A 27,749-nucleotide genomic window follows, 5' to 3' on the forward strand; every position below is an offset into this window, starting at 1 on the left:
CAGAAGAGAGAGGAGGTGGGATGCTTACCCTCAAGGAGTGTGTGGCTTGAGTGTTGATGCTCAGTAGTATCCTTTCTACAGTATATTACCTTTAAAATTTCTCTATGAGGATTAAATACCAATTAATGATGTAGATCAGTAAATGGCCAAAAAAAAAAAAATTGGAAAATAGTTTTTTTTTGTTTTGTTTTGTTTTTTGTTTTTGTTTTTGTTTTTTTTGAACCATGGCTTTAGCTTGTGAACCAGAACCTTCATATGCAACACTCCAGTTTTCACATTCTCAGGGGTATAGCTCAGTGGTAGAGCATTTGACTGCAGTTTGCACTTTTTCTATTCTGCCTCCTGTGCAAATGCCCCGCCCCAGACATCAGGGATACCTTCACTCTGGCTCACCACCAATATCTATAAGGGGTGTTTGGGCAGTAGTGTTACATATTTTCCTCACCAAAGATCACTTTTAATGTTGGTATGTTGGAATTTAAACAGAGTACATCAGCAGTGTTGAATTATCTTGACGAGGTTGGGTCAAGTTTTTAAGGACTCAGCAACAGATGTTAAACAAGACTCAGTGGAAAATCACTTCTAAGTAATTACTGAATCAACAAATTATGCTGTGGTGGAAATGGCATGGGGCTAGGTGTTTGATAACCTAGATTTTCTTCTTGAATTTTAAGTTCTTTTATCTGAATGGTATTTCAAAGTGATCAAGAACATGGTGCCCATGAATGAGACAAGACAAATCCCAGCTTTGCTCCTTACAGCTCTACATTCTTGTTCTTTGATTGTCTCTCTATGTTGGTTTCCTCATCTGTAAATGGCTGTAGTTCAAGTGGTAATAGTGCTTAAATCGTAAGCTAGCTAATCTATCTTAAGCACTTAGCTCAATGACTATTGCCTGATTTCCAAAAAAGTTAGCTATTACTATGTGCTACAAAATAATAAAGGTATTGGATTCTCTGACTTTTGGAGCCAGAACAGTGCATTAGGTGGGTTTTAGTTCTAGCTCTGTGACTTGTTAACTGTTAAGTTTTTTAGCCTTATTTCTCTAAACCTCTACCTCTTCTATAAAATGGGGGAAGTAATAAGTATTACAATGCTCTGAAGATTAGGCCAATTTCTTATCACATTCTCTGGTACATAAACAATGATTTGTAGTCATTTCCATTTATACTAACATTTAATGATAGTGATTTTTGGACATATTCATGATTGGCAACAATGTCAAAGGTCCAGTGCTAATAGTTTTGAGGAACAAAGTATCCTCTGTCCTTAAAGAATTGACTAGCTAGTTAGGGAGGTAAGAAATACAAATCATCAGGGGCACCAGGGTGGCTCGGTCAGTTAAGGGTCTGCCTTTAGCTCAGATAGTGATCCCGAGGTCCTGGGATGAAGTCCCATGGGGTGCTACCTTCCCCATGGGGAGTCTGCTTCTCCCTCTGCTCCTCTCCCTGCTCATGCTGTCTTTCTCTCTCTTTCTCCCTCTCTCTTTTTCTCTCTCAAATAAATGAAATCTTAAAAGAAATAAGTATAAATCATTAACAATAAAAATGGTATATATATCATGCAAAGATGGGACAAAGCATAATATGATTAACTTCAGTTGTCTTAGGAGTTCAAATAAAGCAGAGGAGCAGAGACCTGTGATTATGTAATAAATGAAGACTCTATCATAGAAATGCGTATCTGGGAGATGGCAGCAAGCAAGCCAGATTTTACCCCTTCTGAGTGTTAGGGATTCTTCATCTTGTACATTCTTTTTGTAAGCACTGTATTGTAAGTGGAAAATGCAATGTCTTAAATAAAACTGTATTTAAAATAGGCATCAAAAAATGTACAAAAAATGAATAGCGGTTTTTTCCCCTGCTCAAAATCTGAGACTGACAGATGTCCACATTGGGAAATCTGCTGTTACCATGTGCTAACCAAATTGGGCCCTGACCAAACTGAGCTCTTAGAATAAAATGTTACTTCCAGTTTATTTCAGGCACTTTGTGAGTTCGACTTTAATGACCCTGCTGCTGCCTCTCTTGCCATTCCCCGCAGAAGCCATCCTGCCGTCTCCACTCTTGTTTAGGAGTTCTTCCCTTACAGTAGAGCATATATTTACTTTCTTTCAATCTCATTTTGTTGTTCTGACTCTTGGGTGACATAGAACTTTTTTTCACCTCTTTTGGTACTTGTGATCTTTCAGTTCTCTCCCTAACACTACCCCATCTAGATAACTTAGCTCTGATATTAGTAAAATGTTCTCAATTTAAATGCTCAGTCACTAGGTTATTTTTAAAGACTGTATGCCGGGAAAACTGAGGAGGGAACAAGAAAAGGCTGTTGATTTAGAGGAGAGGAATACAAGCCTGTAGAGGTGAATGACTCTGTGTGTCTTGGTGAACTACCTGCCATGTTCCTCGCTGGCAAAGAGGGGAGAAGGGGCAGGAGTCAACAAGAGACCAATTAAAGTCTGACCTCTTCATTGGTACAGGTCCTAGCTGTGGGTATCTGGGCCAGGGGGTGGCCTCTAACTACCTCTCAACCTATGCAACTGGTTTAGAAGCTTCTATTCTGAGATTAGATGAAGGTTGGGGTGGAGGGGCATGCTGGAAACACACCGTGGTTTGAGAATGGTTTTCAATAACATGGTCGCCTTTGGAAACAGACAGTGAAGATGAGTAAAACCTTCAGGGAAAAAACCAAGCAGAAGGTACTAGGAGGAAAAAGTGCAAAGAAGCAGAGTAGGCATTGCCAGTTTGTTTTAGAGAACAAGAGGCAAGAATTTTCAAGGACAAAGGGTGAAGAGCAAAAGGGGAAACAAATACACACACATACACACACACACACACACATTCCAGGGGGGTTCTCTGATGTTCTGTGCAGCGGGATTGACAGGTCCTTGTCTGCAGGCTGTCTTTGTCATCCAGAATCTATCAAACAGGCAGTTGCGAGAAGGCACTTTTCTGGGATGACAGTGTTAATGATTAAGGACTTTCTTGTTGAGTTTAGCTTTCCTGACAAACTGGTGTTATCATAATTAAATTCACAAACCTCCCTCCTACCTTTCAAATTACCATTGCATGAGGGTTTTTTTTTTTTTTTTTTTCTGTTTGCTTCAGTTGCTCTTGGCACTTCTCCTCTTGAACTCCTTCCTCTGAAAAAAATTTCTACAGGCTTCGGGACTTTTTTTTTCCCTGAGAAACTCCCTTGCTTTCTTAATCTGGCTGAATAGAAGTTGGTTTGTTAAATATTTCCAACACTATTGTGCTAGAAATTTCTCAGGCTGGCCAAGAGACCTGGTGTCAAAGGTGAACATGATGCAAGGCCACTACCAAATTTTCTGAAATCATATGCCTTGACTCTAAGAGCTTCAACCTTAATCATTAATTAGTTCTGCATTTTGACCCTATTGAGTAGGCATGTTATAGCATAAATTAGTAAGAATGATTGATGTTTTAATTTTAAAACAAGGACCTTAGCTTCTAGATTTATTTCTAAAGACTTCAGATTTATATCCGTGTACCTTCCAATGTGTTCCTTTTGATAGAATGAGGATGGTTTCTGTGAAGTCCAAACATTTGGGCTCCTGGCCTCTGCTCATTGTAGTTCTCTGCTTTCACTGAGTTTGTCCCAATTCCACCCTCCCTCAAGTACCAAAATAAGGTCTACCTCTTCTTCCTTTTTTTTTCCTTTTCAAGATTTATTTATTTATTTGAGAGAAAGGGTGTGAGTGAGTGTAAGGGGCAGAGGGGGAGAATCTTTAAGCACACTCCCTGCAGACTGGGGAGCCCTTCTTGGGGGGTCTAATTCATGACCCATGGGATCATAACCTGAGTCAAAACCAAGAGTCTGACACTTAACTGAGCCAGGTCTACCAAAGTCTACCTCTTCTAAGACATTTTCTGTGACTTTGCCTGATTTTGACAGGTCATTTTAGATGACTTCCTATCTATTTATCTATCATGGTCTCTTTACCAATTAAATAGAGTTTTTTTTTTTAATAGCACTTTTAGATTCACAGCAAAATTGATTGGAATGTGCAGAGAATTCCCATATACCCCTTGTCTTCACACATGCACCTCATTTATTTTTCACTTATTCAGAACTTTCTTATATTTTTCTAGCCTTTTTGTATATATGTAACTTTCATCTTCCCATTAGGGAGGGTAGGAGTCCTGTCTCTCTCAGAGTATCCTGGGTATTTCTAGTGCTCAAAAATGCATATTGGTTAGTAATGCTATTATTTTTCCTTAGTCGTAGAAAGGTAGAAATTTATGGTGGTTTTTTTTGTTATATCTTGCTTTTCAATGTTTATATTGTTTTCATAATACACTAGGAATATAAACACATGGCTAAATGTTCATAATGTACCATATTTCTATCCACATTTAGTGTTGGGGAGACATCCACGTGGTCTCAGCTAATCATTTGAAATAAAGAGCTGTTTGTCACAAAAGCACCTATTGCCCAAAAAACTGTGTAGTTGATTCTCTTCAGAGCCATCCGTCCTTTCCCATCTTCTGGAAAAGGAACATCAACTGATGTTCCACTCATGTTAGATGATGCCTTTGTATACCAATGATTATGCCAAATGAAATGAAAAGTTTGAGAAAGTCTTCTTGATCTCTGCTTCCTCACCTGAACAGGTCTTTTTAATCTATTTATGCTCAGAGTAGAGGAAAACTCACTCATCTAAGAACCTATGACTAAGGGTATTGAAAGGAAACTTCAATAATATGATGCCCTCACAAGGGTAGGATCAGAAATGAACTAATTTTTGAATCTTATGCTCCTAATGGGGTAAAAAAAGAAATTCTCTATGCAGACAGCTCTGTTTTTTTTTTTCAGAGCAGGAGTTCGTGAAGTAAGTCCTTAAAATCACATCTGTTCACCTTATGTGACGGGAAGGAGAGGCGACTTCTGAAGCAGGGTGATTGAAATGGAAATACATTCAAATAAATGGACTCTGGAGCTCCACTTTGTTCTAAATAACCTCTACTGTAAGTGATCAGCTTATTTGAAAGTATGATGGGTGGGCTATCGGGGCAAGGCTGTATCTGATTTTTTTTTTTTTTTAATCATTAGTCTATCTTCCCTTTTTATTCAACCTTTTGGAATAAGGTCTTACACTCAGGGCAGAATAGGGGGTGGGGAGCTGAGCCTTCAAAGGACATTCTGCACATGTTTCTAATGGGTTTTCAAGTGCATTCTTCTCCCCTTGGACTATGTCTCTTTCACAACACCTAGATTTGAAATTTGCTGTATTATCGCTAGGTGGTCAGAAACCAAGGAATGCCTCTAAGTACTGATTTGTATATAAGAGGAGAAGAAATTAGATTTTTTTTTAATCAAGAAAGCCATGTGCTCAACACCCTGCGGCACTAACAATTGCACCTTGCATAGCACAACTGGGTACCATGGTTGAGTGTATCTGAGCTGCATGGGAACAAAGGATCAGTTACAATGATATTTGCGTACATATTTGCGTATGATCAGCTCAGATTTTTCCTTTATAACCTCTGAGTACACCTTAAATTAGCTTCAAGTTTTATTTAGATAGATCTGTATGTTGTCTCTGTCACCTGAATTGCCTCTTCTATATTTTTGCTCACTTGAGTGTCCTTTTTTCCATTTTTTCAAGCAGAAAGGTAAAGAAAACTTACTCCTTTATTGAAAACATTGTATATTTTAAGCATTATATTTAGGACTACAATCTGCATCTTATTTTATCCTTTCAGCAACCCTAAAAAATACAGAATTATCCCCATTTTATAATCAGGAAATTTGAATGAATTGTCCAAATTTATATAGCTTATAAGTGGTAGTATTTCGATTCCAATTCTTTATCAAGGCTCAGTCTTTTTTTCTGAATCTGACCTATACTTTTTAAAAAAAAATCTATGTTTTATATATTCACAGATTTAGCTAGATTTTCAGTTCTAGACAAAGCTGTTTGTTTACCCTTCCTCCTTTTGTGCTTTCTTCCCTTCCTCTTCCCTTGTCCTTTAAATTAGGTGCTAGTGGCATAAAATGCAAACAATCTAGATATACAGAGAGCGAATTTCAAGTCTTTCTTTCCTTGTCCTATTCTTTTTCCCATCTCTTGAGGCAGCATTTGCAACAAATTGTGTGTCTCTCTAGACAATTGTCTTTATGCTTAGGCATATATGAAAACATATGCATACATATTTATAGTAACATGCATATATTTTTCTATATTTGCACATACATTTACAGTTTGGATTGATATTTTTCTGTAAATGGAATTATATTGCCTGTATTGTCATGAGACCTGATATCTTTCATGTAAGATATCTGTTCCAGTATTTGGTGCCATAATAAATTACTCCCGAACTTAGTGGCATGAAACAACCATTTATTATGATCATGGATTCTGTGGGTCAGAAATTTAGAAAGAACATAGTGTGGAAGATGTGTCTCTACTTCCCAATGTCTGGGGCCTAGAGGACTTGAAAGTTGGAAGCTGTAGTTATCTGAAGGTTTATTTAGTCATGTGTCTGAAGGTTGATATGGCTGTTGGTTGGGGGCCTCTGTGCGGTGCAGTTTAGGCTCCCCCACAGAATGGTGTTGGCTTCCTCCAGAATAGGTGTACCCCAAAGTAGTGAGAGCCAGGAGGATGCTGTATCTTCTTATATGACCTTGTCTGGGAGGTCACACAGCATCACTTCCACTCAACACTGTAGTCATAATTCTACCCAAAGAGCTGGAACATAGCCCCATTTCTAGGTAGGAAAAAAAGTCAGTGTCATTGTGAGAAAAGTACGTGGGATGGTAGATGTCCTTAACTTCCTGTAGGAAAGAAACAACAAAACAAACCATCTGCTACAATAGCTTAAATGTATTTCCATATCAGTCTGGAGTCCTGTATAGTGTTTTTAAATGGCTGCATAGTATTCTGTGTTATACAGGTACTAAAATTGATTTGACCTTCTGCCTATTAGTGAACATTCAGATGGCCTCCTTTTTTTTTTTTTTTTAACGATTTTATTTATTTATTTGACAGAGAGAGAGAGAGAGCACAAGTAGGGGAAGCAGTAGGCAGAGGGAGAGGGAGAAGCAGGCTCCCCGCAAAGCAGGGAGCTCAACATAGGGCTTGATCTCAGGACCCTGGGATCATGATCTGAGCCAAAGGCAGTCACTTAATTACTGAGCCATCCAGGTGCCCCGGCCTCCTTTTTTACTTAACATAAAAAAATGCTGCAGTAAATATCTTTGTTAATGTAATTCTGGGCATCTGTGTATTTCTGTAGATACGTATCAGAGATAGAAATTTGGGGCCAAAATGTGTACACATCAGATTGCCCTCTTTTAAAAGCTGTTCTAAGCTTTGTCTCAACAGGGTATAGATGGTTTATTTCCCTATATACTTATGAGGAAAAATAGTGATTTTTGCATATATGTAGTACAAAACAGATTCTATAGGTTGTTTTTAATTTTTAATTTGCATTTCTAGAGAGATTAAATATTTTCCTCTAACTTTGTGCTTATTTTGTGAATTGTCTATTAATATATTTTGGCCATTTTTAAAATTGTAGATGGAAATAATTTTTATATATTACAGATATTAATCCCTTCTTTGTTATATGTATTGTACTTGACTCTAAGTCTCTTACTTTTCTTCCCCTAATATCTTAAGGGGGTTTATGAGTTGTGCAGTCTTGTAAGTTGTGATGTTCTCCTCTATGCTTTCTGAGTTTACTCTTACAAAGGAAAATCTTTCCTACCCCAGTATTCTTCTGTATATTCTTCCAGTGTTATGTATGGCTTTGTTTTTATATTTTTTTAATATATTTTTAAAGATTTTATTTATTTATTTGACACACAGAGATCACAAGTAGGCGGAGAGGCAGGCAGAGAGAGAGAGAAGGAAGCAGGCTCTCTGCTGAGCAGAGATGCGGGGCTCGATCCCAGGACCCCGGGATCATAACCCAAGCTGAAGGCAGAGGCTTTAACCCACTGAGCCACCCAGGCGCCCCATATATTTTTATATTTGATTCTTAATCCATTTGCATCATATATAAGTGGGGAAAGTAAGTAATCAGAAAAGACCTCAAGCTTGTACCTACTGGTACATGTTTTCTCTCGAGTCATAAATGCTTAAAAGCTTCATACCTAAGTTCTTGCTCATTTAATACTTATTTTTCTTTTCTTCTCAGAAAATAAATTTAGTGGTTAGAAAGGGAAACGCTTTTGGTGATGTTTTTAAAGGTTAAGGATGTTGGCATTTTCATTTTGAACATGCATATTGTTATTTTTTAAATTTTTAAAATTTTAATTTAAGTTCCGTTTAGTTAACATACAGTGTAATATTAGTTTCAGGTGTACAGTGTTGTGATTCAACACTTCCATACATCATGTAGTGCTCATCACAAGTGCACTCTTTAATCCCCATCACTTATTTCACCCATCCCCCCACCCACCTCCCCTCTGGTGACCAGCAGTTTGTAGAACCTGCAGATCTTTATAAGAAGCTGGCTGAAGAAGGCGTGGTATTTGAGTAAGGAAGACACTCATTAGCACAACAGTGATACCTCTGCCCATCAACCATATGCTTTAGGTCTGAATTATCTTTTACCAGTTTGTGCTAGGAATAGAATGTCCTAATTTCTATTCTGGAGTCCCATTTCACTGTTCTGAGTTATCCTTTCAGTTTTTTTGTTGACATCAATAGGCCCTTGAGAGAATCACAAAAAATCTCTAATAAGGGTTAAAATCTCTTTATAATCAGGACCTTTAACATTGTTTTCCATCAGGGAAATAAGAGCTCTGTTTTGTTGAATGTGAATGTCATTTTAACAAACATCTTCTGAGCAGTGTTGTTGTCCTCGCATCATCATGGGAAAGGTGGTTTCTCCTTCATAAGCCATACTCATTCCCTAGTGGGGCTCAGACTGCTTCTCCTGAGGGAAGTTAGAAGGCTAAGTGGTAATCATAGCCATGGATCTCTTAGTACATGCCTGAAGTTTCACATATACCTCTACCACCTTTCTAAAGTTGCCATTAATATCCTTATTTTCAGTCCCAATGAGTAAGGCTCTGAAGCTTAAATAGTGTGACCTAAGACATGTAGTGAGAAAATATCAGAGGTAAAACTCCAAGTCAGTTCACTGTATTACATATTGCCTCTCCTACTCATGGACTTGGAAATTGTTATCTCATGCCTATAAAAATGAAAATGATATGGAATAGCTACTGAACACACTATTTTAAACTTTTTACATACAATAACTCAGTCAATTTTTATAAGATAACCACATGAGGTTGTCATTATCTTCATTTGCAGATGTGAACCCAGAAATTAAGCAGCTAGCCTAAATTTTCTTAGCTATTAAGTAGTAGAGTGGGATTCCAAGATAATATGGTTCAAAAATATAAAGTATTTAATGGAGTGGGTTAATTCATGAATTATAGCTCTGTAAACTATTATTACAGGGATGTTGATCTTGAGGTTATGCTGTTACACTGTGTTATTGTTATAGTTCCCCTCCAAATGCCCCACAGTGCTGCTCTTAGAGGCAGAGTTCTGGCCTGGATGGATCCAGTATGTCAACTGATGTGCATTATTCAGTTCTGAAGTTAATCATAAATCTGAACAGAGGAGTCTGGTTAACTCACCCACAAATCTGCTTCATCTTGAACAGCAGGATTCTCACCCCTTCTGAAGCATCTAATTAATCTGCCCAGTCTTCTCACTGTGGCCAGATGAACACAGCCTTGGCAGAGCAGAGAACCACCTCCAGCCTCTTGGAATGTGGGAAGGAGACAGGGCACCCTGGAAAGGACTTGTTTTGGAGGTCAGCAGAATTATTGGCAAGCAATTTCTCTAACAGAGGGAGGGAATTTGGAATTCAAAAGTTTCTCCATTCTAATACTGCACACATTATAAGGAGGTAATGTCCAGTCAGGGCTGATGGTTCAGATACCCCATTTATAGCCTCAGCATGGGAAAGGCCCTGAGGCAACACTACTGTTGTCAACTCAACTTGTGAAAGAAGCTGTGGAGGAGCAGTTACAGGATGTTGCTTCTGGGGAAATATCTCCAACTGCAGACATCTGGTTCCAGAATGAGTGCCCATAGAAGAAGAGCAGTGAGTCAAGGCAGTGACAGGAGCCATTATTCTGTGGCTTCTGCCCCACGTTCTTAGAATCATAGCCTTTCAAAGCCAGAGTGACTGTTGTCCAGAAATCTCCACCTGGGGAGGAGGAGAAGTTCTGAAAAATCAGAAGTTCAAAAAAACCCAAACAGGTTGCGTAAGTTTGTATAGGAATTAAGTGTAAAAGTAGACAAGGGACCCAGCAGGTGCTCAATAAGATTAAACTACCAGTTTTAACAAAAGCTTCCTGAAGGATCAACTCTGTTCTGCATCAGTCTTCCATTGTTTAAAAAAATTTGAACCCTGCTAATTATAACATAACAAGTATTGGTATTTAAAATCGTGGCCCTGGGGCGCCTGGGTGGCTCAGTGGGTTTAGCCGCTGCCTTCAGCTCAGGTCATGATCTCAGGGTTCTGGGATCGAGTTCCGCATTGGGCTTTCTGCTAAGCAGGGAGCCTGCCTCCCTCTTTCTCTCTTTGCTTGCCTCTCTGCCTACTTGTGATCTCTCTCTGTCAAATAAATAAATAAAATCTTTTAAAAAAAAATAAATAAAATCATGGCCCTGTGATATAACAAGGCTGTTAAATATTATCTGATTTGTTAAAGATTAAATTATATCCAGCAGAATCTCTGGGTCAAAATACATTTTTTTTTTCTGAAGATTTGTAATCCCTGTAGAGCGCAAAATAATTCAGTTCATCAAAGTCTGATGACTAAAACAGTCCATTTCAAGCAAATTGTGCAAACAGTGAAGTTTGTTAAATTTAACCTACATTTGGGATCCTCTGTTAGATGACATATGCACAAGATGGAATAAATCTGGACACCTTGTACCATATTCTTTCTTACAAAGAGACCTTCTTCAGGTATAACCATTGATATTCAAAAAGTAATACATGTGGCTTAATTGGTTTGGATATAAATTTGGTTCTAACAATGGCCCAAAATAAAATTGGGTAAAAGTATTTAGAAATCAGTTTCTCCTGTGCATGAAGGGCCAAGCTGGTCTAGAGGTTTTAAATGCTCGTAAAATTATAAGGTGCCTAGAAAGGTTGAGAAAAGTCCTTATGATAGAGCTATATTATTGGGAAAGATTCTTTGCTCCTCTTACCTACAACATGTATCCTTCATCCACATATTTCCAGCCAGCTTTCTATATTTTCATTACTTCCACAGGAAGAGACTTTACCCTTTTCTTGAGGGCACAATCCAGAAGTTGCCAACGTCAGTTGCATTAATATTCCATTGATGAGAATCTTGCCATGTGGTTGGGAAAGGTAGTCCTAGCTAGATGGCCAGTTGCCCTGCTGAAAATTCAACTGTCATGTCAGAAGGAGAGAACAGATAATGAGAGATGATTGGCAGTCTTCCCCATGAGACTCTGTTAAATAAAAGTTATGGGTATTATTTCTTTCTTCGTGTCACTGACAGCTTCTGAGTATAGGCCATATAGCTGTCTGTTAGCATAATAGAGATATCTGTGCAACTGGCCCTTGTTCTGATTCCATGGCACTGAATTCAAAATGTACTTGGAATAGACTGTACTATCCTAGAGGCTGAGAGAAGTACATGAAAAACTGTGCTTGAGGGTCTGTATAGTCCTGCATTGAACCCTGTAGTCATGGTATATGGACATGATCCATGATTGCTGTGTGTATCTGACCCAGATGATGTGATCTGTTTGTATCTACCTGCTCCTACTGAGAGTCTGGTGGGACTCTTTTACTGACTCAGGTGTCACTACTCATGGTTGCGTACCCTGTTAGTTGAAGTTCTGAAACCTTATACTTCATGTATGTTGCTGAACTTTCTGCCCTGGGTCTTGAAAATGGTTACTACCTCCTGTGTCCTTTGGTTAAGTGCATTACTCCGGATTCTCCAGAGAAACAGAACTATATAGATATATCTATATCTATATAGATATAGAGAAAGAGATTAGATATACAGATAGATGAATATATATAGAGAGAGGACAAGTCCCATGAATGGCCATCTGCAAGCTGGAAGCTTGAGAAAGTGGGTCATCTTGTTCAAGTCCTAACCTAAAGCCCTTAGAACCAGGGGAGCCAATGGTGTATGTTCTGGTCTGAGTCTAGAGGCACCAAGAGCCATGAGTAGAGATGTCCAAAGGCAGGAAAAGATGGATAGCCCAGCTCAAGCCAAGAAAAAAATTTGCCCTTATTCTGCCATTTTGTTTCATTTAGGCCTTCAAATAATTGGATGATACCCACTTACACTTGTTGAGGGTATCTTCTTTAGTAAGCGTATCCACTGAAGTGCTCATTTATCCTGGAAACACTCTCACAAACACACCCAGAAATACTTTTTTTACCAGTTATCTGGGCATCCCTTAGCTCAGTCAAATTGACACGTAAAATTAACCATCACATTAAGTAAATCTGTTCTGACCCAAGTGGTGTCTGTCAAATGTCAATCTCATTTGTCAAGACTTTCTATGTTCATTTGCACAGGTTTTTGTTCTTACAAAAGAGTTGGTGGGAGGGAGCTCACAGTGTGACTTTCTAAGTACAACTCTGAGTCAGGTGATCCTAGGGTTCTCTCTTCTAGTTTCTCTGTGGAGCAGACTTCTGTATAAACTCTAAGGACAGGAGCAAGTCTGCCTGTCTCAGCCTGCATTTAATACAGAATCTGCCATAAAGTAGAAGCACAGGAAATATTTGTTTATTGAATTTGTAGTACTCAACTATAAGAACATTAGAGAAGTTATCCTGGAGCACTATTAATGCCCTTTTTGTTTCTGAACAAGGATTTGACTTCATAGACCCTAACGTTCCCTTAACATGGATGTTAGATTTATCCCTTATCTGTCTAAACTTTGCCAGAAGCCTATTTATACAGGTAAGGATTTTTAGTGTGTTTTGTTTGAAAAACAATGCTAATTAACCCAGTGTTCTTTTTACCCCAGCATTTTGACAGTGATGATATTTGAACTCTGTGTGAGTAAATCAGAATTCTACCAACTGATACATTCTAATCAATGAATTTTTACTGAGAAAGATTTTTGAGAGAGACCTCAAAACAATTTAATACCTTGGTCAGTTTTCTATAGAGTACAGCTAAGCCATTTACTTTTTCCTTATTTTTCTAGTTCTGTTTTATTAAAACTATTTTCTTCAGGAACAATTTTCTATGCATAAAGTTTATAATAATGATTTGCTTCATCAGTCATCTATAAAAAAAAAATCTTGCAATAATGCTTTTCCCAGTCTGAATTTTCTTTATGGCAGTTATTTCTACCATGTCCAATTTTCCTGGATCAGATTCTTCAGATCAAAATTTGGGAAAGAAAATTAGATTCTTCTGTCAATTTTTAGTCAATAACACATTTTTCTGTAATGTAGTTATGGCCTTGTCAGTTTTATTTTGCAACCATTTTTTCTACTAAGTCCAGTTTTTCTTGGTCAATTTTAACAGTTTGGAACTTATTAACACGGTGGGATTTTTCAGTTTATTTTCTTTTAATTTTGTTGTGTGCAGTGTTAGCCTTTTTCAATTTTAACTTTGTTGTTATTGTTGCTTTTTTAGTATTTATTTTTGGAACAAAAATCCATGATAGGTGAAAGGTATTATATGGTATAGTCAAATGATGGGGTTAAAATGGTAGCATTCTACCTCACCTAGAAGCACCTCCAGCTCTGATGGAGAAATAGGGGTGGTCTTTCTTACACAAGGCTCATGGTAATTATTACTTTATGAGTTTCTGTGTAGCCATCCCTGAAGACAGAACTGGAAATACTCAGACCAAGAAGATGATTTTATTTCAGAATAAGAAAAAAAAAGTCTATCAACTGAAATGGTGCAAGTTGAAATGGAGTTGGTGAGCTTTCCCCTAGTACTTAAAAATTTGGGTAACAGTCTGTCAGAGATGCCGTTGGGTTTTCTGTATGTTCTTAAAAAGCGCATATAAAATAATATTTTATCAATTTATATTGCATGTAGTTTAAGGGCGGATTTGAGTTTTCTCACATTTTAGCCTCCATCTTTTTAAATTGTAGACAATTAATTGGTTTAATCTAGGTCTTTTATGATAGGTCCTTGTTTTCTCTGCTGCTCCACTTCATCTTGCCTCAACCCAAACCTAGATCCTGTCCCTGGATCTTTGGAACGTCGCAACTTCTACTTCTACTTCTATGTCTGCTTCTGCCCCGCCTTCCCTTGGCCCTTCTGTCCTTGGCCTTCAGAATTCTGTTCACCTCTCAGTAGCTCTGAGCAGCCTGTCCACTCTGGCTTTCTGAAGGCAGGCTAGGTACTCTTTCAGTGTTACTCAGATGTTTAGCAACAAATGGCCTTGGATCATCTGGATGACTGATTGATTTTCTTTAGTTTTATTATGAATGTATTGATGAGATCCAAGCAGACAGGTATGACATACTATGCCAAAATTACACAAAGAATTTTGTGTGGCTTAAGTGAGGCCTGGTATGCAGTCCTTCTCTAAGGGCTGCCATGCTTGTTGAGGAATCAAATAAATCTTTGTAAACATTTAGAAAAATTATAGGACACTGATTATCCAAGTACTCCATGGCTGTTATAATAAAACTTGCTATAGAAGTTTACAAAATAAGGATTCATGTGGGCAAGTGTTATAAAAGAAGGTTTAGTGGAATAGGTAGAATTATTAATTATTTATAGGCAACTTTGATATTTGTGCTGTATTTACCACAAAGAGAATTTGTTCAGGAAGTCTTGCCAGTGTTTTGCTTTAAAATTTATTTTAGTTATAACCGAGTAAGCTGTTAAGTTTTCAGATGGCCTTTGGAGTGTGTGACAGTCACACACACATACAAATCCTCTTTTTGTAAAAGAGATATTAGAAAATCTAGCTTATAAAGGAGGAAATTGAGAAACTGTGACTAGAACTCTGGTCCAGAGCAATGGTGGTTGAATCCTAAATTTCCTGGGGGAGCTCAAAAAACAATAATGAAGAGAAATCCCAGCATAGGATTCATTCATTCATTCCTGTCACAAAGATTCACTGAGTATCTGTGATGTGTCAGGTGCTGTCCTAATTATTGGGGAGGAAGAAATGGACTAGACAGAATGTAGTTGGGACTTTTCATGATTCTAAGTGGAAGAAACATCCACATTTCCCCCTGCTCCCATCACCTGTGTATAATACTCATTCTGCCTCCAGCTCTGCCTTGCATGTAAAATGTTACTTTGTCATGAAAGAGCAAGTGAAGTGGCCTAGGGGAAGGGTAATGGGCCTAATAACCTCTCAATATCCCATCTAGCTTGAGCAATCCATGATGCTCTCCAGCTCTTCATGAGCAGTAAATCTGGAGGGCTGGTCATCTTTCCCTGGTCTTCTCCATGTTATACTGGAGCTGCAGCTGGTCCCCTGCAAGGCTTGCAGTTGACCATCATTTAATAATGCTCCTTCACTCTGAACCTGTGATTGCTCACTTAAAAAAAAAAATGGATCTGAAAACCCATATGGGGGATTATTCTCACTTTATATGTATATATTTTCCCTCGAAGGTGGTAACATATGGAGGAATAATTACAGCAAGATTTTCTCCTGTCATTATCGTATTTAACAATTTTTTCCCCACATGGAATATTCATTTTTAAAATCCTTGGCCAAAACTCAATGTTGTCCTTTTAAATGACTAAACCTTTGTTGAGTTCTCATGTGCTGTGTAATACAGACTTAGCTAATCATCCTCACCCGGCTCATATATCATAGCAAAGTGTTTCTCAGAGCAGCTCAATTTGGTGGCAGTGATGATGAAACTGTTGAATTTAACAGGCCCATTTCAGATGTGCCCTTTCAAACTGCAGCTGTGATGTCTGGGACACTAAGCAACTTCCCCTTCCACTCTTTTTCCTCTCTCCTGTATAGCTATTTTTCTTTCTCTTCTTCATCCTCCTCCTCTTTCTTACTACTTTCTCCTTTTTCTCTTCTTCCTCCCTCTTTGCCACAACACAAAGTAGGCAGATAATACATCCTTGCTGATAATGGTCTTTAACTCATAAGGTGTGGTACATTATATAAATTCCCTGCTTCTAACAGTCTGAATTCGGGTCAACTTTTCCCTAAGAGCTATGGTATTATCCCACAGGAAGGTTGGGACCAAATGGGAAGAGTTTCCCACCCTCTCTTCTGATTTAATCCTAGTTTACTTCTGTTTTGCAGAATTTTCCCTTACTGCTACAAATGGACTGGCCTTCTCAAAATCTGCAGACTGAATGTGGTGCTTGCTTAGCTGGTTCTTGCCATGTTCCGTACTGTTATTAATCAGCTTTCTCATGGATAAAGTTTAACCTTCCTAAGGAAAAAAAAGAAAGGTAGCTCATGGTTTTGAACTTCTGTTGTAAACCAGGCAGTGTCAGAAATCATCATGTGCATAAGTTACCTCCTCTAATGTGAACAACAACAACCTGATAAGGTGGGTTTCATAATTCCCTTTCTGAGTTGAAAAACTAAAGTTCAGTAGGATTTGAAATCTTCGGATATTGCAATTTGGACTTGAACTAGGATTTATTGACTTCAGAGGAAATGCTTGTGTTTCTAAGTAAGTTTGTTCCCAGCCATGTTACCTGAAGACATAGACTTTTTCTTTTGAATTACTTATATAGCATAGCCCATTTATTTAGGAAGTATCCAAACATTGTTGTAACTACTGTATTCTCCCGTATCCCAGTAGTCTCAAAACAGGTGTCATCCCCAAATATTGATTAATTAACCCACTGATTGATTTTTGCATAATCTTTAAATATTCTTAGATATCGTAAATTTTTAAAAAAGATTTTATTTATTTGACAGACAGAGATCAAAAGTAGGCAGAGAGTCAGGCAGAGAAAGAGGAAGGGAAGCAGGCTCCTTGTTGAGCCAAGAGTCCGATGAGGGGCTTGATCCCAGGACCCTGGGATCATGACCTAAGCCGAAGGCAGAGGCTTTAACCCACTGAGCCACCCTGTAGATATCAAAAATTTTTAAGATGCATATACTGATTATCCATAAAATCAACATGTTCTACCTATTATTTATGACAAAAATATTATTTGTCATCATGCCTCTTTCTGGGTTTCTTTATATTAACTTTCCCCATTTCTATATTTTTAACACTGATCTTGTGTTTTATAAATCTGATTTCAGTCCTTATCACTATTAGGGATTTGGGGGGTGGTTTGTGCCTCATTATACCTCTAAACTCTCCTCCCTCTGGGATTGTTGCAGGAGATAGATACATGCAATTAACCAAGTAAAAATGCAAGACAAAATATTATTCTGCTGATACCTGTGCTACTGTTTCCAAATTTCCAGTGCAGTGCTCCAAGGAAAGCTGCACATGACTTGGATCAGGGTAATCTTTGCTACTTCTATTCTCTCCTCTGAATCTCAGTCAGGGATTGCCAAAGTGGTTTTGGTTGCAGAATGCTTCCCAATCTGTTCTTCCTTGCCCTGGTTGTAGCAGATACAATGAAGGAAGTCAGAGAAGAGTAGAATGGTTGTTTCTAGGAAGCAGGCCCTAAATACTCCTGCTTAGAATATTAACCATGTAGGGAGCCAGAAAGGCAGACAAGATGCAGGATGGCTGGGTAGGTCCAAAGAAACAGATCCTGCCCTGGAGGTTTAGCATGTGGGGCAGAAATGGGACCTCTGTCCCCAGCTTGGGCGTTGATGTGTAACAGGCAGTGATCTTGATCACTAGTAAGAAAAAAAAAATGGCTTTATGTTTCTGACTCTTAGCAATCAGACTGAGCTGCTCTACCTTGTTAGAAATTAATGAGGATGATAGGAAGAGGCCTGAGTGAAAGTTTCTTTTACAGTAAGCACCAATCCCAGTTTTCTCTCTGTGCTCATAGAGATTATTCAAGAGTTGGGTATTTTAGAGGACAGGTACCTTTCTCTCTGTTAACTTATAGAGCAAACTGCATTTATTTTTTTTTATCTGTTTGCCTTTGAGTAGGGGATGGAGAGAGCAATAGTTATGCACTGATCCTTCAGGTGTAGTAGCACAGTGAACTGTAATGCTGGGGATTTTCCTATTCAGCAATGGCCAGGTCATTCCAGTCTGCTGTCTTTTAGCAAAGCCCGGAAGGCTAATGCTTGTTTATGTGTGTCATTATAATACTGTATTGTAGGTGGATATTATTCTTCAACAGTGGATTAAACCGTGACCAGAGAAATACGCCAGATAGAAGTCAAGGAGAGATGGCTATGTAGATTTGGAGCTGTGACTTCAAGAATTTGTGGCACGACTGAGGTTCAGGACAGCCACTCCTTGATTTCTCTTGTATCCAGGACTTGGCTTATGCCATTTGCCTTATGTTCTTTGTCCCTCCTGCTGGCTGTCTTGAACTCAGTAGCCCACATTCCCCACATTCCCCTCTTGAGTCTTTCCTGAGCATCTCTTTTTCTGCTGCTTCATAACTTATCCAGGCTGGACTGGGGAACTCCCATTGTGTCCTTCTGAAGTCCCTTTCTCATCTCTAGCTTGTAACTGCTTATTTAATTGCATTCCCCCCACCCCAACCTCCCTTGGCTGTGAGCCCGCTAGGGCACCTCCTGGAATAGGGATTAAGGTGTATAGAATACCTTCAGCCTGCCAGACATTGTGCCAGACGCATCCTATCTATTATCTTAATAAATCTCTATACCCTGCCGTGTGAGGTGGATTTTATTATCTTTATCTTATGGATGGGTAAATGGTGGCTTAGAGATATTAAGTAGCTTGTCCAAGGCCATTTATTAAGTGGTAGAGCTGAGATTTGAAACCGGTTTCCTCTGACACTCCAGCCCATGCTTTTCTGGTGTCACCCTTCAGATCCAATGGTAGAGTTCATGGGCCCCACTGATTCATACATTCATTGCGGGCTCAATTAGTGTTGCTGTCTTTATTTCCCTTTTCTGACCTATCAGGGGCACCTCCAGCCACAGCTGAACCTGTTGACACTTCCCTTTCTCGTATCAGCTTGTGGGTTTCTCCTGCTGACTAGAAGATTTGCAATTCGAGTGACAGAGAGTGACTGATATCATCCCTACTCATTTCACTCTCAAGGGTTGGGCCTGTCAGCAGTTGGTGAATAATATGTTGGCGAAGGGCACTGATCATAAATCCTTCCCCATTAGCTGTCATGGTCAAACTCACCTCCCCAAGGTGGAGAGTTCCAGATGGGCCATGTCCTGCACTTAGGCTTTAAAAAAAACCCTTCACTACTTGGTCACTTGGTCATTTGATTTTTCACTCTGATCTCCTACTGATTTGCATTCCTGTATTCTAGGAGGAAAATGTGGATCATTCATAATGGAACACATATTCCTTTCTATGCTTATCATGAATTGACAGTTATCAGGTTAGAAAAGCAATTAACAGCTTTCTTTTCTCTAGATACTGAGTCAGAAAAGACCCTGCTTCTGCTTGTTTATTTTTCTTGCTCTTCTCTGTCCCCCCCCCCTTTTTTTTTATCCTTTATCAACCACTCTTTTGCCAAATCTGTTGTAATAATAATTTATGCTCATTGAGTGTTTCAAAGGTATCTGGCTCTGGTCGAAGAGCCTTAGGCAGATCAACTCATGTAATTCTCGTTCCAGCCCTGTGTGGTAGTAGCACTGTTATCATCTGGCACTATTATCATCTCCCTTTTAGAGAAGGGAAAATGGAGAAGCAGAGTTCAGTAATGTGCTGCCTCACACTGCTTTGGGTAGTGCATGCTGGGTTCAGACTCGGGCAGCCTGGCTTCAGAGTCCACCTACTTCCCTCATTGTACTGCTTCTTTATTCACTAGAGCCTAGGAAACAAAAAATTTTGTTCGGTGACATATTCTGGGTAACTGAGAATAGTAAATATTTGTTTTGCTTTGATAAACATCTTTGAGAATCTTTCTAAAATGACTTACTTGACTCTGCTCTAATGAGTTAAGTCCTCAGGAAACTGTATTTTTATCAGTGTGAGTGAGGGTCCTGCAGATGCATAGATTCATTCTGAAACTCTACTTAGGAATTTCCATGTAGGTGGAGAAAGTACTGGAGTTTCTCCATAAAACTGGATCTAATTTAGACATCTGACTTTAAAAACCAATTCCATATTTCCATGTACAAACTTTAATGGGCCCACTAAAATAATAGATTTCTTTATTTTGACTGTTAGGTTAGTTTGTAGCTGGCCACAGAGTTGATTTCATAGCACTTTTACTCCAAATTACCTTTCAATATGAATTAAATAAGTATATATACTCTAATGGTGGGATAGAAACATTTTCTAAAAAGCCATTAATTGATTATAGTACTTCAGGGTACCTTAGATGTCCTGTATTTTAGCTGAAATTAGAAATCGCTTTACCACTTATGTGCATTTAAAAAAAATTTATTTAAATTCAGTTTAGTTAACACATAGTATATTATCAGTATATGATAATCATACTGTGTTGAATCAGTGATTCATCAGTTGCATATAAAACCCAGTGCTCAAAACATCAAGTGCCCTCCTTCATGCCATCACGTAATTACCTCACCCTGCTTCACCCCCAGCTACCCTCTGTTCTATTCCTATAGTTAAGAATCTCTTATGGTTTGCTCACTCTCTGTTTTAATTTTAATTTTTGTTCCCTTCCCCTATGTTCATGTGTCTTGCTTCTTAATTTCCATATGAAATCATATGGTATTTGTCTTTCTCTGATTAACTTACTTCATTTAGCATATACCCTCTAGTTCCATCCACATTGTTGCAAGTGGCAAGATTTCACTCTTTTTGATGGCTGAGTAATACTCCATTGTGTGTGTGTGTGTGTGTGTGTGTGTGTGTGTGTGTACCACATCTTCTTTATCCATTCATCTGTTGCTGGACATCTGGGCTCTTCCCATAGTTTGGCTATTGTGGACATTGCTGCTATAAACATTGGGGTGCATGTGCCCCTTCAGATCACTATTTTTATATCCTTTGGATAAGCACATAGAAGTGCAATTGCTGGGTCATAGGGTAGTTCTATTTTTAACTGTTTGAGGAACCTCCATTCTGTATCCCAGGATGGCTGTACCACTTTGCATTCATACGGACGGTGTAAGAGGGTTCCATTTCTCTGCATCCTTGCCAACATCTCTTGTTTCCTGACTGGTTAATTTTAGCCATTCTGACTGGTATGAGGTGGTTATTGTGGTTTTGATTTGTATTTTCCTGATGCCAAATTTTTTCCTGTGTCATGGGGATCTCACCACCTCTGAAGATTGCACTAGTCCATTAAAAGGATATTTGCATGGATTAATTTATAGATCACGTAATTTCTACAACTCTTGGGGAAAGAGGGGATTTTGGCCTAGGCCATTTGCTTAGAGGACCTTAAATAACAAACACATGCAAAATTGATCAGTTGCACTTCTTTTTGAAGATTTTACATATTTATTTGACAGACAGAGATCACAAGTAGGCAGAGAAACAGTCGGAGAGAGGAGGAAGCAGGCTCCCTTCAAGCAGAGAGCCCGATGCAGGGCTCAATCCCAGGGGCAAGCTGAAGGCAGAGGCCTTAACCCACTGAGCCACCCAGGTGCCCCTGATCAGTTGCTTTAAAAGTACTTGGGTGCCTTTTTCTCTTGGAGTCTGATGCAGCATGTGTCATGACTGTAAATATCTGCTCTCATAACTTAACACCATTCTTTCTCAAGTCTTCAAAATACCAAGCACCTTTGTCATGGAGGCTTGTAGATTGAACACTGTGGAAGCCAGAGGCAAATAGTGCTTTGGAGTATGGTAAGGATTTGAGCAGAGAAAGGATATAGTTAAGATAAAAGACAAATTAAGTAGCTTGTCTGGGAAGGATTTGAGCAGAGAAAGGATATAGTTAAGATGAAAGACAAATTAAGTAGCTTGTCAAGTCTTCCCTAAGAAGGCATTGATACAGTTAATTTCTGCAATAGAGCTGGGGTCCATTTCTTATTGCTCTTCAGGTTCCACATCCTGATTCTGGAGGTACACACAAAGTGCCATGGTGGCTAGGGAAATTTTATAATATTAAACAATTTATATTATTTTCAAATTAGTATGTACATAGTTTTAGTTATATGTAACAAACATGAAGAGTAATATTGATTCTTTACCTTGACAGTTAGACGAACATTGAAAACTAGTAGTGAATATTTTTAATAAATATTTAGTATATCTTACTGTATTTTCAAATTATTAAATCAATCAGCTTATGAAGATAATAGTTACAAAAATTTTATATACTAATTATTACTGATATTGTACCTTTTAATTTTTAATACTTTAGGAGAAGACTTTAGAAAATAGACATGAAAATATTTTTATGTTATATTTATATTTGGTCAAAATATATTAAAATATATATACTTTGAATAATTTACATTTAAAATGTATAGATCATTATGTTCAATAAAATCCAAATTATGTGAAAATATTGGTAACAATAAGATTAGTAATTTTATTAAAATGAAGTCAAGAAATACATTTGGTGGAATAAATATATAACCTAAGAATTATTAACATAATTTTAAATATCACAGGTCTATCCATAGAACATTCAGACCTATAATTATAATTATTAATAATAAACTCAGCCATCTTTTATATGTTGCCAAATTTTAGTCATAAAAAAGTATATATATTTTTGACATTGTGGTTTGAAGATACATTTTCCAAGGGAGGAGGGAGTTTAAATATGGAGCTCTAACTGTTTGTTGTTGATTTAAAACTTTTAAATATTATTTAGCCATAATGTATGTGGGCCTTTAGTTGCATTCTTGTCCTGAGTCCTGCAAATGTGATACCCTAGGGCCATGGATTAATCTCCGGAGGAGGGCTCAGTCTGCTGTTTATAATCTAGAGGCAGTGATCTCTGGTGGCTGTGGTGAGAATTGATGTGCATATCATGGCACTTTGTAAATCCCAAGGCACCATTCTCATATGTAAATGCTTATTGTCTGAAATCACTGATTAAAAACAATTTTTTAATGAATGAAAATCTATTTCCACATAACATGGAATGACAGAATCTTTAAGTGGAAAGAAACCTTTCAGATAATATAGAACACTTCTCTTTTCTTCCCTCTGCACTTTCTGAGACAGCCCATCTTATTCTGTGATAGCTCAGTTTTTAGAGAGTTGAAATGTACCCCTCCTTTCATCTTTGTAATCTGCCCTTATCAGAAGCATCATTACTGCTACACCTTTTTCTTGCATGTTACCTCTTGCCTGCCTTGAAAATTGAGATAATTTTCAAAGACATAATAAATTGCAATTTAAAGACACTTCCACCTCTTGTGAGTCTTACTTCCTTTAAAAAGCACTCACCAGAGCGCCATATCTCTATTTTCCTTGACATCACATTCTCTTCTGAAATACACATATCCAAGTGCTCCTCTCTTTAATGTTATGAATTCCAGGTTGACACGATCACTTTCTTTCCTGCCTTATTTCTTTAAAAAAAATTTTTTTAATTTTTTTCATTTTATTTTTTATTTCTTTTCAGTGTTCCAAAATTCATTGTTTATGCACCACACCCACTGATCTTACCTTATTTCTAAACTATTAGTTTATTATTTATATCTGTCAAAATTAAACCCAGAATAACAACTTTCCTCTTCACTTCTTCTTCAAAGCAACCACATTCATCAGTAAGACAAGCTGAAGGTGTATCAGATACTATACCTTCAACATAACTATATCATTTCTTTTGTTGATGAAGATACTGCATATATATAAGCAGCCTATGTGGGGGAATTACTGAAATGCTGCATTAATTTTCATTTTGTATAACTGTGAAATCATCCGTATTCTAGTCTAGCAGATGTCCTGAGCAAAGAGAATTGAATGTAGTAGGAGTAATGGTGGAAGCCCTGTGATGAGTTAGAGAGATTTCTAAATATTTGTTTTAGTAAAATTCCTGCCCAAACCTTGAAATACTGTTTTCTCCCCCCCCTACAGAACATTGTATCCAAACATCTCTGTGAAATAAAGAAAAGTACGATTGTATTATATAGCTGACAGTGTGTATATAACATTAACTGCATGAGGTAGCATTGAAGCAGTTTAGAGTGAAGTTATGGAAGCTCATATCCTCCTCCTGCTGCCTCCCTTCCACATTATCAAGCGATAGATCATTTGAAGTCAAAAGTAAGCCCTGTTGAGTTTCTATATCCAACTTAGGGTCGTACCAGAATTAATTATACCTTCTGCTACTTTGCAAAGGATTGTCATCAATAAATTCTAATAAACAGGAGTAGAAAGATTTTATTCATGCCATTCCAAAGAAATTAGAACATAGTAGCATTATTTAGCAATGCAGATGTTATATTACTGTGTTGTTTATATGAAAATGGATATGACATGGAGAAGTATATCAGAGGAGTAGGAGAGAGATTTGAACTGGGCTACTGTTTTGATTTTGCATATTTATTCATAATGCAGAAGTTGCTCTGTGGAACCTCTTCTAAAATGGATTACATATATTTGGAGCCATATTCTATTTTTTTTAATAGTTAAATACTTTTTAAAGTATTTTTTAAATACTTAGGTGTGTCAGTACCACCCTGGTACAATATTTATGAATACCTTCTTTAAATTGTGCCTTAATTGGTTTAGTCTCCAGAATTGTAAGACATGATGTTAATACCTGGTGTCCAAGCGAGCAGGGGAGATAATGATGTGGTGCTGTTGGTTGGCTGCTGGGGAATGGGCCCAGTGTACATGGTCTGAAGACAGTAATTGCACTGTGACTCTGATTTGTTGTTTTGGGTATAATGTTGTTTTACCAGTAGATCACCTCATTTTCTATTATGATTACTCTGTCAGGACCATATCCCAGTGCACATATTTTATTTTATGTACTCACTAGCAGTATGCCAAAAAAAGATCGATGTTAACCAACTGACTAAATAAGTAAAACAATTAGATGACCTCGATGCATGCATGTGTGTGCACGCACACACACACACCCACACCCCATCTCTCCCCCCTGCCCGCCTTTCTGTGTGTGTGTGTTTCTTGCTTGAAATATTCATCGCATTATGGTCAAAGTGATTTAGGGAGTACTTTGAATTATCAATATCATGAGCCAGTATGATGATTCTTTCTTCAGTGGAATAGTCAGACCCAAGTATTTTATATGTTTCGAAAAGAAAGATAAAGAGTAATAAGTTTTTATGGATGGAGAAGTTAATATCTTCTAAGTTAATAGGATCAAAAAAAGAAAGGGATGCCTGTAGTAACTTTGCAGTTAGTTTTCAGCTTGGCACAATAATTACATCCATCTTCAGAATTGGTACAGGTCCTACACACTTTCCACAAAACCTTATAACTTTATACTCTCAGCTCATCCCCACTTTACATTATTCCTCGTCTCATCGAGCTCAGAACATGACATGTCAGTTTCAAGTTTTTCTAGTTCCGTCACACTTGATTCCAATATGCTGATTCTTCCAGACCAGTCCTCCCATCTAGTCCCTGCCTATTTTTCTATCTCCACAATGTCCAAAGACTATTTCCTAGGTTATGGATCCAGTGGCAGTTCTCCCAGGTGTCTCTTCTATGATTGATTACACCTAGCAACAAATATTGGACAACCAAATATTGTATAACATTTTATTTCTGTGTCAAAAAACCATATTTTAAAAATTTCTACAGTCTCTAAGCAGGTGAGAGAAAGTAGGAACTTTGTTGAAAGATATACTCTACAATTTCAACCCCTAATGACAGCTGTAACCAGTCAAAACAATGCATAGAGACCAAAAGCCTCTCCTGCTATCTCCAGATTGTCTCAAGACTGTGGTTCATCTTACTGTGGGCAGGCAGCAGGCAGCATTTCTCCTTGTGTGTCCCCATGATTGTGGTTGTCAAGCCGATAGTGACCACTTTGTCAAGATACCCTGAGGAGGAGATGCAGCATCTGCCTTTTCATGAAGTTTCTGAGGGTGTATCTGTGATTTTTACAGGTTACCAGCAGTTGTGCCCAGGTGGCTCACTTCTTTGACAATTGAATCATTCTAATTAAAGATTCAGGGTCACCTTGTATCATTGTAAAGATATGATAGAAAATCGGAAGTTTCTGCAATTAAGTCTTCAATTAATTTAGTCAGTGGGATGGTAGCCACCATCCAAAGGGGTCTTGTTATATAGTTAATAAAAGCCAAGAGCATGGGAAAACTCCAAGGCTGGAGAGATTTTCTTCTGGCTGTGTTTTTGTTACTTTGAATCCCAAATTCCATCTTCTTCCTGATGCTTACACTGACCATTTCAGCTTGCCTACCTGAAGCTTTAAAATCGCGTGCTGCCACTCAGTGATTTTGCCTTTCTTACATATTGCACATATTTGACTAGTTACCTAAATAATTTCTGATATATCTTTGTCTTTTCCTCTCACTTAAGATGTAAGTAACTTGAATGAAGGAGATTATTATAATTATTTTTATTCTATAAAGTCACCCAAACTGTGACTTAGTGAATATTGAACCACATTTCCTAGGGGAAATTGATCAGAAATGTTAAGTAACTTGCCTGAGACCACCATTAATAGGTGCCAGAGTTGTGATTCAAACCCCTTCCACTGGTCTCAGAGCTGGAGCTTCTTGCATTACACTGTGTTACTTACTACTGTCTCCATCCTCTGGTCATTTCTGTATGAGAGCTGGAACAAGATGGCAGAGCTTTGTTTTATTTGACCTCAACTGGGAAATGCAGGTTGGAGTGTTGAATTTTTCACTGCTCTGGGCATGTCCATACATGTCTGCAAATTATCTGAAAGCCAGTGCGCATTGATTTTGGGATTACAAGTCAATTTTAGCAGTAGGTGAATTTGCAAATGCGGAATCCATGAATAATGAAGATTGATTGTATTTGTCATATTTCTTTTGATGCCCCAAATCACTACCAGCCCTTTGTTGGTAGTGATTGCTCAATAAAGGTTTGTTCAGTGGTAGGTTGGGTGAGTGAGGGAGTCATCAGCCCCAGAATCAAAGAGCTAGGTTTATTTCTCGTTCTTTTGTAGTATACCTTCCAGTGTGTTGAAGGACACATAGTGAAAGAGTTGAGAAACATGGACTTTGGAGCCATGAGTTTTGGATTTGAGTTCTAACTTTGCCATTACATCCACTCTTGTGACATTGGGCCTCAGTTTCTTCATTTATAAAATGGGAGATAATAATAGTATTGATCTTAGGAGGTTGTTGTAAGAATTAAATGAGTTGATATTCAAAAACAACTTAGAAAGTGCCTATACGAAGCACTGTATAAGTGTTTGGTCAAATAAAAAACAGAAACAAAGCCAAAAGCAAACCTCAATACCATGTTCTAAATACCTAACATTACAATTAACTATTTTTACCATATTTCTAAAAATCAATGTAAGTTTCCGTTTCCTTATCCTTATTGTAGGTAACAACATCCAACTGCTTTCTTCATAAGAAGACTAGGAAAGTATAATGAAAACTATATGGAGAAGGATAAACTTAAAGAAATGCAAAATACTACTGTGAAAGTCTGGCTTCTTCAAAACCAGGATGTGGTCTCTTGGGTCTGTCTTGGTGCTATTCTGAAACTTGTACTTTGTGGTGCCCCCAGTACATGGACAGGTAGCAATTTTGTTGTGACTTTCTCACACTAATGTCTTTGAATGAGCTGACAGAGCTCACTGCTGCACTGCCAGAAATAACCGCTTAGGGTGGAACTGTA

The 27,749-nt window shown here is 38.0% G+C and overlaps 1 long non-coding RNA gene across 1 annotated transcript in view; it reads left to right on the plus strand.

The window, feature by feature from the left end:
• LOC116572469 overlaps positions 1–27,525 on the plus strand; it is a 39,201-nt gene extending 11,676 nt beyond the window's left edge. The window contains exons 2-3 of the long non-coding RNA XR_004278347.1: positions 4,837–4,988; positions 27,453–27,525. This is a non-coding gene — a long non-coding RNA (uncharacterized LOC116572469). The remainder of the gene's footprint in view (positions 1–4,836; positions 4,989–27,452) is intronic.
• Positions 27,526–27,749: the final 224 nt, after the last annotated feature.

The sequence above is a fragment of the Mustela erminea genome, chromosome 13 (genome assembly GCF_009829155.1).
Source record: "Mustela erminea isolate mMusErm1 chromosome 13, mMusErm1.Pri, whole genome shotgun sequence".
Lineage (NCBI taxonomy): Eukaryota > Metazoa > Chordata > Mammalia > Carnivora > Mustelidae > Mustela > Mustela erminea.